Source organism: Argopecten irradians, chromosome 14 (assembly GCF_041381155.1).
Source record: "Argopecten irradians isolate NY chromosome 14, Ai_NY, whole genome shotgun sequence".
NCBI lineage: Eukaryota > Metazoa > Mollusca > Bivalvia > Pectinida > Pectinidae > Argopecten > Argopecten irradians.
Genome location: NC_091147.1, coordinates 32,869,386 through 32,881,397, shown reverse-complemented (window position 1 = coordinate 32,881,397; position 12,012 = coordinate 32,869,386). Strand labels below are relative to the sequence as shown.

The following is a 12,012-nucleotide window of genomic DNA, read 5'->3' as shown; positions in this document are numbered from 1 at the left end:
GATCGTGTTCAGTAAATCTCAATAACTAATGAGAACTATACTGATCGTGTTCAGTAAATCTCAGTAACTATAATGAGAACTATACTGATCATCTCAGTAACTAATCGAGAACTATACTGGATCTGTTCAATAAATCTCAATGAGAACTATACTGATCGTGTTCAGTAAATCTCAATAACTAATGAGAAAACTATACTGATCAGAACGTGTTCAGTAAAATCTCTGACAATAACTAATGAGAATGAGTATACTATACTGATCGTCAAGGTTCAGTAAATCTCAATAACTAATGAGAAACTATACTGATCATGTTCAGTAAATCTCAATAACTAATGAGAACTATACTGATCATGTTCAGTAAATCTCAATAACTAATGAGAACTATACTGATCAGGTTCAGTAAATCTCAATTACTAATGAGAACTATACTGATCATGTTCAGTAAATCTCAATAACTAATGAGAAACTATACTGATCATGTTCAGTAAATCTCAATAACTACTAATGAGAAACTATACAGATCTATGTTCAGTAAATCTCAATAACTAATGAGAAACTATACTGATTATGTTCAGTAAATCTCAATAACTATATTGAGAACTATACTGATCAGGATTCAGTAAATCTCAGTAACTAATGAGAACTATAAGTGATCGTGTTCAGTAAAATCTCAATAACTAATGAGGAAACTATACTGATCATGTTCAGTAAATCTCAATAACTAATGAGAAACTATACTGATCAGTGGTTCAGTAAATCTCAATAACTAATGAGAACTATACTGATCATGTTCAGTAAATCTCAATAACTATAATGAGAAATATACTGATCAGGAACGGTTAATCTCAGTAACTAATGAGAACTATACTGATCATGTTCAGTAAATCTCAATAACTAATGAGAACTATACTGATCAGGTTCAGTAAATCTCAATAACTAATGAGAACTATACTGATCGTGTTCAGTAAATCTCAATAACTAATGAGAACTATACTGATCATGTTCAGTAAATCTCAGTAACTAATGAGAACTATACTGATCGTGTTCAGTAAATCTCAATAACTAATGAGAACTATACTGATCATGTTCAGTAAATCTCAATAACTAATGAGAACTATACTGATCAGGTTCAGTAAATCTCAATAACTAATGAGAACTATACTGATCATGTTCAGTAAATCTCAATTACTAATGAGAACTATACTGATCATGTTCAGTAAATCTCAATAACTAATGAGAACTATACTGATCGTGTTCAGTAAATCTCAATAACTAATGAGAACTATACTGATCGTGTTCAGTAAATCTCAATAACTAATGAGAACTATACTGATCAGGTTCAGTAAATCTCAATAACTAATGAGAACTATACTGATCATGTTCAGTAAATCTCAGTAACTAATGAGAACTATACTGATTATGTTCAGTAAATCTCAATAACTAATGAGAACGTATTCATCGTGTTCAAAATCTCAATAACTAATGAGAACTATACTGAACATGTTCAGTAAATCTCAGTAACTAATGAGAACTATACTGATCGTGTTCAGTAAATCTCAATAACTAATGAGAACTATACTGATCGTGTTCAGTAAATCTCAATAACTAATGAGAACTATACTGATCATGTTCAGTAAATCTCAATAACTAATGAGAACTATACTGATCAGGTTCAGTAAATCTCAATAACTAATGAGAACTATACTGATCAGGTTCAGTAAATCTCAATTACTAATGGGAACTATACTGATCATGTTCAGTAAATCTCAGTTACTAATGAGAACTATACTGATCAGGTTCAGTAAATCTCAATAACTAATGAGAACTATACTGATCGTGTTCAGTAAATCTCAATAACTAATGAGAACTATACTGATCGTGTTCAGTAAATCTCAATAACTAATGAGAACTATACTGATCGTGTTCAGTAAATCTCAATAACTAATGAGAACTATACTGATCATGTTCAGTAAATCTCAATAACTAATGAGAACTATACTGATCGTGTTCAGTAAATCTCAATAACTAATGAGAACTATACTGATCATGTTCAGTAAATCTCAGTAACTAATGAGAACTATACTGATCATGTTCAGTAAATCTCAGTAAAATGAGAACTATATGTTCTCAGAAATCTTCAGTAAACTAATGAGAACTATACTGATCAGGTTCAGTTAATCTCAATAACTAATGAGAACTATACTGAATCATGTTTTTTCTGATCAGTAAATCTCAATAAGTAATGAGAACTATACTGATCATGTTCAGTAAATCTCAATAACTAATGAGAACTATACTGATCAGGTGTTCATTAAATCTTCAATAACTAATTGAGAATCTATACTGATCGTGGGTTCAGTCTCAAATCTCAATAACTAATGAGAACTATACTGAATATCTTAGTTTAAGTTCAGTAAATCTCAATAACTATATGAGAATTATAAGCTGATTCAGGTTCAGTAAATCTCAGTAACTATTGAGAACTATACTGATCATGATACAGTAAATCTCAATAACTAATGAGAACTATACTGATCTATTATGTTCAGTAAATCTCAATAACTATTGAGAAACTATATTGATCAGTGTTCAGTTAATCTTTAGTAACTATTGAGAATCTATACTGATCAGATTCAGTAAATCTCATATAACTAATGAGAAACTATATCATGATCATCGTATTCAGTATTCAGAGTATCAATCAGAACTCTATATACAATAACTAATTGAGAACTATATTATAAAGTCTTATGAGAACATTGGAATCAGAATACAAATCAACAATGTCTTTAATACCACCAACAGAAATTAAAAAGATATGCCCACTGACATCAAAAAGATCTGTTAGGTTAGGTCTATTAACTGATGGGGATGAATAATGATTGGCAACAGATATAACCATATTTTTTAGGGAGATGCATCTTGGGTTTTGTAGGACAGTTAATGGCTTTTGTGATTAAAAACAGGTCACTGATTGATGGTCTAGTAACATTACACACGAACAAACAAGCATCGTCGATCACCCAAACAACACACACCATCGTCTATGTACAACTACACCAAAAACAGACACACTCCGGGTCTATTGTAAAATTGTATCACACCATACGTACTAACACACGACGACTATCACCATCGTCACCTGAACAAATCCACCACCATCGTCTATACCACGACAATACAAACCACTCATCGTTCTATAACAACAATCAAACACACACCATCACTATATACCAATACACCCGAACACACACGGTACACCCAAACAACACACACCATCGTCTGTATACCACGACACACCAAACAACACACACCATCGTCCTATATACCACGACACCAAACAACACACAATGCCACCATCGTCTATATACCACGACACCAAACAACACAACACACCATCGTCTATACCACGACACCACAACACGACACGTCTAACAACACACACACACCCATCGTCTATATTTACCACGATACCATCCCAACAACACACGACCATCGTCTATATACCACGACACCGAACAACACACACACATCGTCTATATACGACGACACCGCCAAACAACACACACCCATCGTCTATATACCACGACACCAAACAACACACACCATCGTCTATATACCACGACAACCGAACAACACACACCCATCGTCTATACCACACACCACGACACCGAAACAAACACACACCATCGTCTATATACCACGACACCGAACAACACACACCATCGTCTATACCACGACACCGAACAACACACACCATCGTCTATACCACGACACCGAACAACACACACCATCGTCTATATAACACGACACCGAAACAACACACACCATCGTCTATATACCACGACCCGTACAACACACACACCAAACAACACACACCATCGTCTATACCACGACACCGAACAACACACACCATCGTCTATATACCACGACACCGAACAACACACACCATCGTCTATATACCACGACACCGAACAACACACACCATCGTCTATATACCACGACACCGAACAACACACACCATCGTCTATATACCACGACACCGAACAACACACACCATCGTCTATACCACGACACCGAACAACACACACCATCGTCTATATACCACGACACCGAACAACACACACCCCATCGTCTATATACCACGACACACCAAACAACAACACACCCCATCGTCTATATACCACGACACCACATCGTCTATTCCGAACAACACACACCATCGTCTATATACCACGACACCGAACAACACACACCATCGTCTACATACCACGACACCGAACAACACACACCAACGTCTATACCACGACACCGAACAACACACACCATCGTCTATAACATGACACCAAACAACACACACCATCGTCTATATACCACGACACCGAACAACACACACCATCGTCTATATACCACGACACCGAACAACACACACCATCGTCTATATACCACGACACCAAACAACACACCCCATCGTCTATATACCACGACACCGAACAACACACTCCATCGTCTATATACCACGACACCGAACAACACACACCATCGTCTATACCACGACACCGAACAACACACACCATCGTCTATATACCACGACACCGAACAACACACACCATCGTCTATATACCACGACACCGAACAACACACACCATCGTCTATATACCACGACACCGAACAACACACACCATCGTCTATACCACCACGTACACCTGAACAACACACACCCATCGTCTATATACAGACACAGAACAACAACACACCCCATCGTCTATACCCACGACACCAAACAACACACCCCATCGTCTATATACCACGAGACACTAAACAACACACACCATCGTCTATATACCACGACACCAAACAACACACACCATCGTCTATATACCACGACACCAAACAACACACACCATCGTCTATATACCACGACACCGAACAACACACACCATCGTCTATATACCACGACACCCAACAACACACACCATCGTCTATATACCACGACACACCAACAACACACACCATCGTCTATATACCACGACACCGAACAACACACACCATCGTCTATATACCACGACACCGAACAACACACACCATCGTCTATATACCACGACACCGAACAACACACACCATCGTCTATATACCACGACACCGAACAACACACCCCATCGTCTATATACCAATACACCCAACAACACACACCATCGTCTATATACCACGACACCGAACAACACACACCATCGTCTATATACCACGACACCGAACAACACACACCATCGTCTATACCAATACACCAAACAACACACACCATCGTCTATATACCACGACACCGAACAACACACACCATCGTCTATATACCACGACACCGAACAACACACCCCATCGTCTATATACCACGACACCGAACAACACACACCATCGTCTATATACCACGACACCCAAACAACACACATCATATCATCACCACGAACAACACACAACCATCGTCTATATACCACGACACCGAACAACACACACCATCGTCTATATACCACGACACCGAACAACACACACCATCGTCTATATACCACGACACCGAACAACACACACCATCGTCTATACCACGACACCAAACAACACACACCATCGTCTATATACCACGACACCGAACAACACACACCATCGTCTATATACCACGACACCAAACAACACACCCCATCGTCTATATACCACGACACCGAACAACACACACCATCGTCTATATACCACGACACCGAACAACACACACCATCGTCTATATACCACGACACCGAACAACACACACCATCGTCTATATACCACGACACCAAACAACACACCCCATCGTCTATATACCACGACACCAAACAACACACACCATCGTCTATATACCACGACACCGAACAACACACACCATCGTCTATATACCACGACACCGAACAACACACACCATCGTCTATATACCACGACACCAAACAACACACCCCATCGTCTATATACCACGACACTGAACAACACACCACATCGTCTATACCACGACACCGAACAACACACACCATCGTTCTATATACCACGACACCGAACAACACACACCATCGTCTATATACACCACGAACACCCAACAACACACACACACATCGTACACTCCACACCCAAACAACACACCCATCGTCGTATATACCACGACACCGACACAACGTCTAGTATACCACGACAACACCACCCCCATCGTCTAGTATACCACGACACCCCATCGTATACCCATATACACCACAACACACGAACATCAAACACACTCCATCGTCCTCTATACCATACACCGAACACAACACCATCCAATACACCAAAAACAACACACACCCCATCGTCTATATACCAATACACCAAACAACACACCCCATCGTCTTATATACCAATACACCATAACAACCAAACACCACACATCGTCTTAGGCTATACCAATACACCAAACAACACACACTCCATCGTCTATATACCACGACACACCGAACAACACACACCATCGTCTATATACCACGACACCAAACAACACACACCATCGTCTATATACCACGACACCGAACAACACACCCCATCGTCTATACCACGACACCAAACAACACACACCATCGTCTATACCACGACACCGAACAACACACCACATCGTCTATATACCACGACACCAAACAACACACACCATCGTCTATATACCAACGACACCGAACAACACACACCATCGTCTATATACCCACGACACCCGAACAACACACACCATCCGTCTATATATACCACGACACCGAACAACACACACCATCGTCTATATACCACGACACCGAACAACACACACCATCGTCTATACCACGACACCAAACAACACACCACCATCGTCTATATACCACGACACACCGAAACAACACACACCATCGTCTATATACCACGACACCGAACAACTCACACACCATCGTCTATATACCATATACCACCACGACACCCTAAACAACACACACCATCGTCTATATATACCAATACACCGAACAACACACAACCATCGTCTATATACCACACGACAAACACAAACCCATCGTCTATATACCACGACCCAAACAACACACCACCATCGTCTATATACCACGACACCGAACAACACACCCCATCGTCTATAAACCACGACACCGAACAACACACACCATCGTCTATATACCACGACACCAAACAACACACACCATCGTCTATATACCACGACACCGAACAACACACACCATCGTCTATACCACGACACCGAACAACACACACCATCGTCTATATACCACGACACCGAACAACACACACCATCGTCTATATACCACGACACCGAACAACACACACCATCGTCTATATACCACGACACCGAACAACACACACCATCGTCTATATACCACGACACCGAACAACACACACCATCGTCTATATACCACGACACCGAACAACACACCCCATCGTCTATATACCAATACACCAAACAACACACACCATCGTCTATATACCACGACACCAAACAACACACCCCATCGTCTATATACCAATACACCAAACAACACACCCCATCGTCTATATACCAATACACCAAACAACACACCCCATCGTCTATATACCAATACACCAAACAACACACCCCATCGTCTATATACCAATACACCAAACAACACACCCCATCGTCTATATACCACGACACCGAACAACACACACCATCGTCTATATACCACGACACCGAACAACACACACCATCGTCTATATACCACGACACCGAACAACACACACCATCGTCTATATACCACGACACCGAACAACACACACCCATCGTCTATTATACCACGACACCGAACAACACACAACCATCGTCTATATACCAATACCAAACAACACACCCCATCGTCTATATACCACGACACCGAACAACACACTCCCATCGTCTATATACCAATACACCGAACAACACACTCCATCGTCTATATACCACGACACCGAACAACACACACCATCGTCTATATACCACGACACCGAACAACACACACCATCGTCTATATACCACGACACCGAACAACACACACCATCGTCTATACCACGACACCGAACAACACACCCCATCGTCTATATACCACGACACCGAACAACACACACCATCGTCTATATACCAATACACCGAACAACACACACCATCGTCTATATACCACGACACCGAACAACACACACCATCGTCTATATACCACGACACCGAACAACACACACCATCGTCTATATACCACGACACCCAACAACACACACCATCGTCTATATACCACGACACTGAACAACACACACCATCGTCTATATTACCAACGACACCGAAACAACACACACCATCGTCTATATACCACGACACCGAACAACACACCCCATCGTCTATATACCACGACACCCAAACAACACACCCCCATCGTCTATATACCACGTCGTATACACCAAACAACACACACCCATCGTCTATATACCACGACACCGAAACAACACACCCCATCGTCTATATACCACGACACCAAACAACACACACCATCGTCTATACACCATCGTCTACAATACACCAAACAACACACACCATCGTCTATATACCAATACACCCAAACAACACACCCCATCGTCTATATACCACGACACCCAACAAACACACCCCATCGTCTATAACCACGACACCGAACAACACACCCCATCGTCTATATACCAATACACCCAAACAACACACCCCATCGTCTATATACCAATACACCCGAACAACACACACCATCGTCTATATACCAATACACCGAACAACACACACCATCGTCTATATACCACGACACCGAACAACACACACCCCATCGTCTATATACCACGACACCCAACAACACACCCCATCGTCTATATACCACGACACCGAACAACACACACCATCGTCTATATACCACGACACCGAACAACACACACCATCGTCTATATACCAATACACCCAAACAACACACCCCATCGTCTATATTACCAATACACCCAACAACACACCCCATCGTCTATACCACGACACCCTGAAACAACACACACCATCGTCTATATACCACGACACCAAACAACACACACCATCGTCTATATACCACGACACCGAACAACACACACCATCGTCTATATACCACGACACCGAACAACACACACCATCGTCTATATACCACGACACACCAACAACACACACCCATTCGTCTATATACCACGACACTGAACACCCAACAACACACCCCATCGTCTATATACCACGGCACAACAACACACCCATCGTCTATATACCACGACACCGAACAACACACACCATCGTCTATATACCACGACACACCGAACAACACACCACCATCGTCTATATACCACGACACCGAACAACACACACCATCGTCTATACACGACACCAAACAACACACACCATCGTCTATATACCACCGACACCAAACAACACACCCCATCGTCTATATACCACGACACCAAACAACACACACCCCATCGTCTATATACCACGACACCCGACAACACACACCCATGTCTATATACCACGACACCAAACAACACACACCATCGTCTATTATACCACGACACCGAACAACACACACCATCGTCTATATACCACGACACCAAACAACACACAACCATCGTCTATATACCACGACACCGAAACAACACACACCATCGTCTATATACACAACACACCGAACAACACACACCCATCGTCTATATACCACGACACCGAACAACACACACCATCGTCTATATACCACACGACACCCAACAACACACAACCATCGTCTATATACCACGACACCCAACAACACACACCATCGTCTATATACCACGACACCCAACAACACACACCATCGTCTATATACCACGACACCCAACAACACACACCATCGTCTATATACCACGACACCAACAACACACACCATCGTCTATATACCACGACACCGAAACAACACACCCATCGTCTTATACCACACCGACAACACACCATCGTTATACCCACGACACCGAACAACACACACCATCGTCTATATACCACGACACCAAACAACACACACTCCATCGTCTATATACCACGACACCGAACAACACACACCATCGTCTCTATACCACGACACAACCCAACAACACACACCATCGTCTATATACCACGACACCGAACAACACACACCATCGTCTATATACCACGACACCCAACAACACACCCCATCGTCTATATACCACGACACCGAACAACACACACCATCGTCTATATACCACGACACCCAACAACACACACCACATCGTCTATATACCACGACACCGAACAACACACACCATCGTCTATATACCACGACACCCAACAACACACACCATCGTCTATATACCACGACACCCAACAACACACACCATCGTCTATATACCACGACACCCAACAACACACACCATCGTCTATATACCACGACACCGAACAACACACACACCATCGTCTATATACCAACGACACGAACAACACACACCATCGTCTATATACCACGACACCCAACAACACACACCATCGTCTATATACCACGACACCGAACAACACACACCATCGTCTATATACCACGACACCGAACAACACAACCCATCGTCTATACCACGACACAGAACAACACACCACATCATCTATATACCACGACACCGAACAACACACACCATCGTCTATATACCACGACACCGAACAACACACACACATCGTCTATATACCACGAATACACCGAACAACACACACCATCGTCTATATACCACACCAACACCGAACAACAACACACACCATCGTCTATATACCACGACACCGAACAACACACACCATCGTCTATATACCACGACACCGAACAACACACACCCATCGTCTATATACCACGACACACCAAACAACACCACACATCGTCATATACCATCACCGAACAAACACACACCATCGTCTATATACCACGACACCACGAACAACACACACCATCGTCTATATACACCACGAACACACCGAAACAACACACCCCATCGTCTATATACCACGACACCCAAACAACACACACCATCGTCTATATACCACGACACCCAACAACACACACACATCGTCTATATACCACGACACTCCGAACAACACACACCATCGTCTATATACCACGACACCCGAACAACACACACCATCGTCTATATACCACGACACCCGAACAACACACACCATCGTCTATATACCACGACACCCAACAACACACACCATCGTCTATATACCACGACACCGAACAACACACCACCATCGTCTATATACCACGACACCGAACAACACACACCATCGTCTATATACCAATACACCGAACAACACACACCATCGTCTATATACCACGACACCGAACAACACACACCATCGTCTATATACCACGACACCGAACAACACACACACCATCGTCTATATACCACGACACCCAACAACACACACCCATCGTCTATATACCACGACACCGAACAACACACACCATCGTCTATACCACGACACCGAACAACACACCCCATCGTCTATATACCACCGAACCAAACAACACACACACCATCGTCTATATACCACGACACCGAACAACACACACCATCGTCTATATACCACGACACCGAACAACACACACCATCGTCTATATACCACGACACCAACAACACACACCATCGTCTATATACCACGACACAACACACAACACACACACACCAAACACTCACACCATCGTCTATATACCACGACACCCAACAACACACACCATCGTCTATATACCAACGACACCCAACACACACACACACCATCGTCTATATACCACACCGAACAACACCAATCAACACACACCAACAACACCCACATCGTCTATATACCACGACACCAAACAAACACACCCATCGTCTATATACCACGATACACCCAACAACAACACACCCCATCGTCTATATACCACGACACCAAACAACACACCCCAT

General features: G+C 42.4%; 1 protein-coding gene across 1 annotated transcript in view; it reads left to right on the top strand.

The window, feature by feature from the left end:
- Positions 1-12,012, top strand: part of LOC138306834 (kinesin-like protein KIF28P) — a 48,172-nt gene that overhangs the window by 438 nt on the left and 35,722 nt on the right. The gene's annotated exons all lie outside the window — the stretch shown is intronic.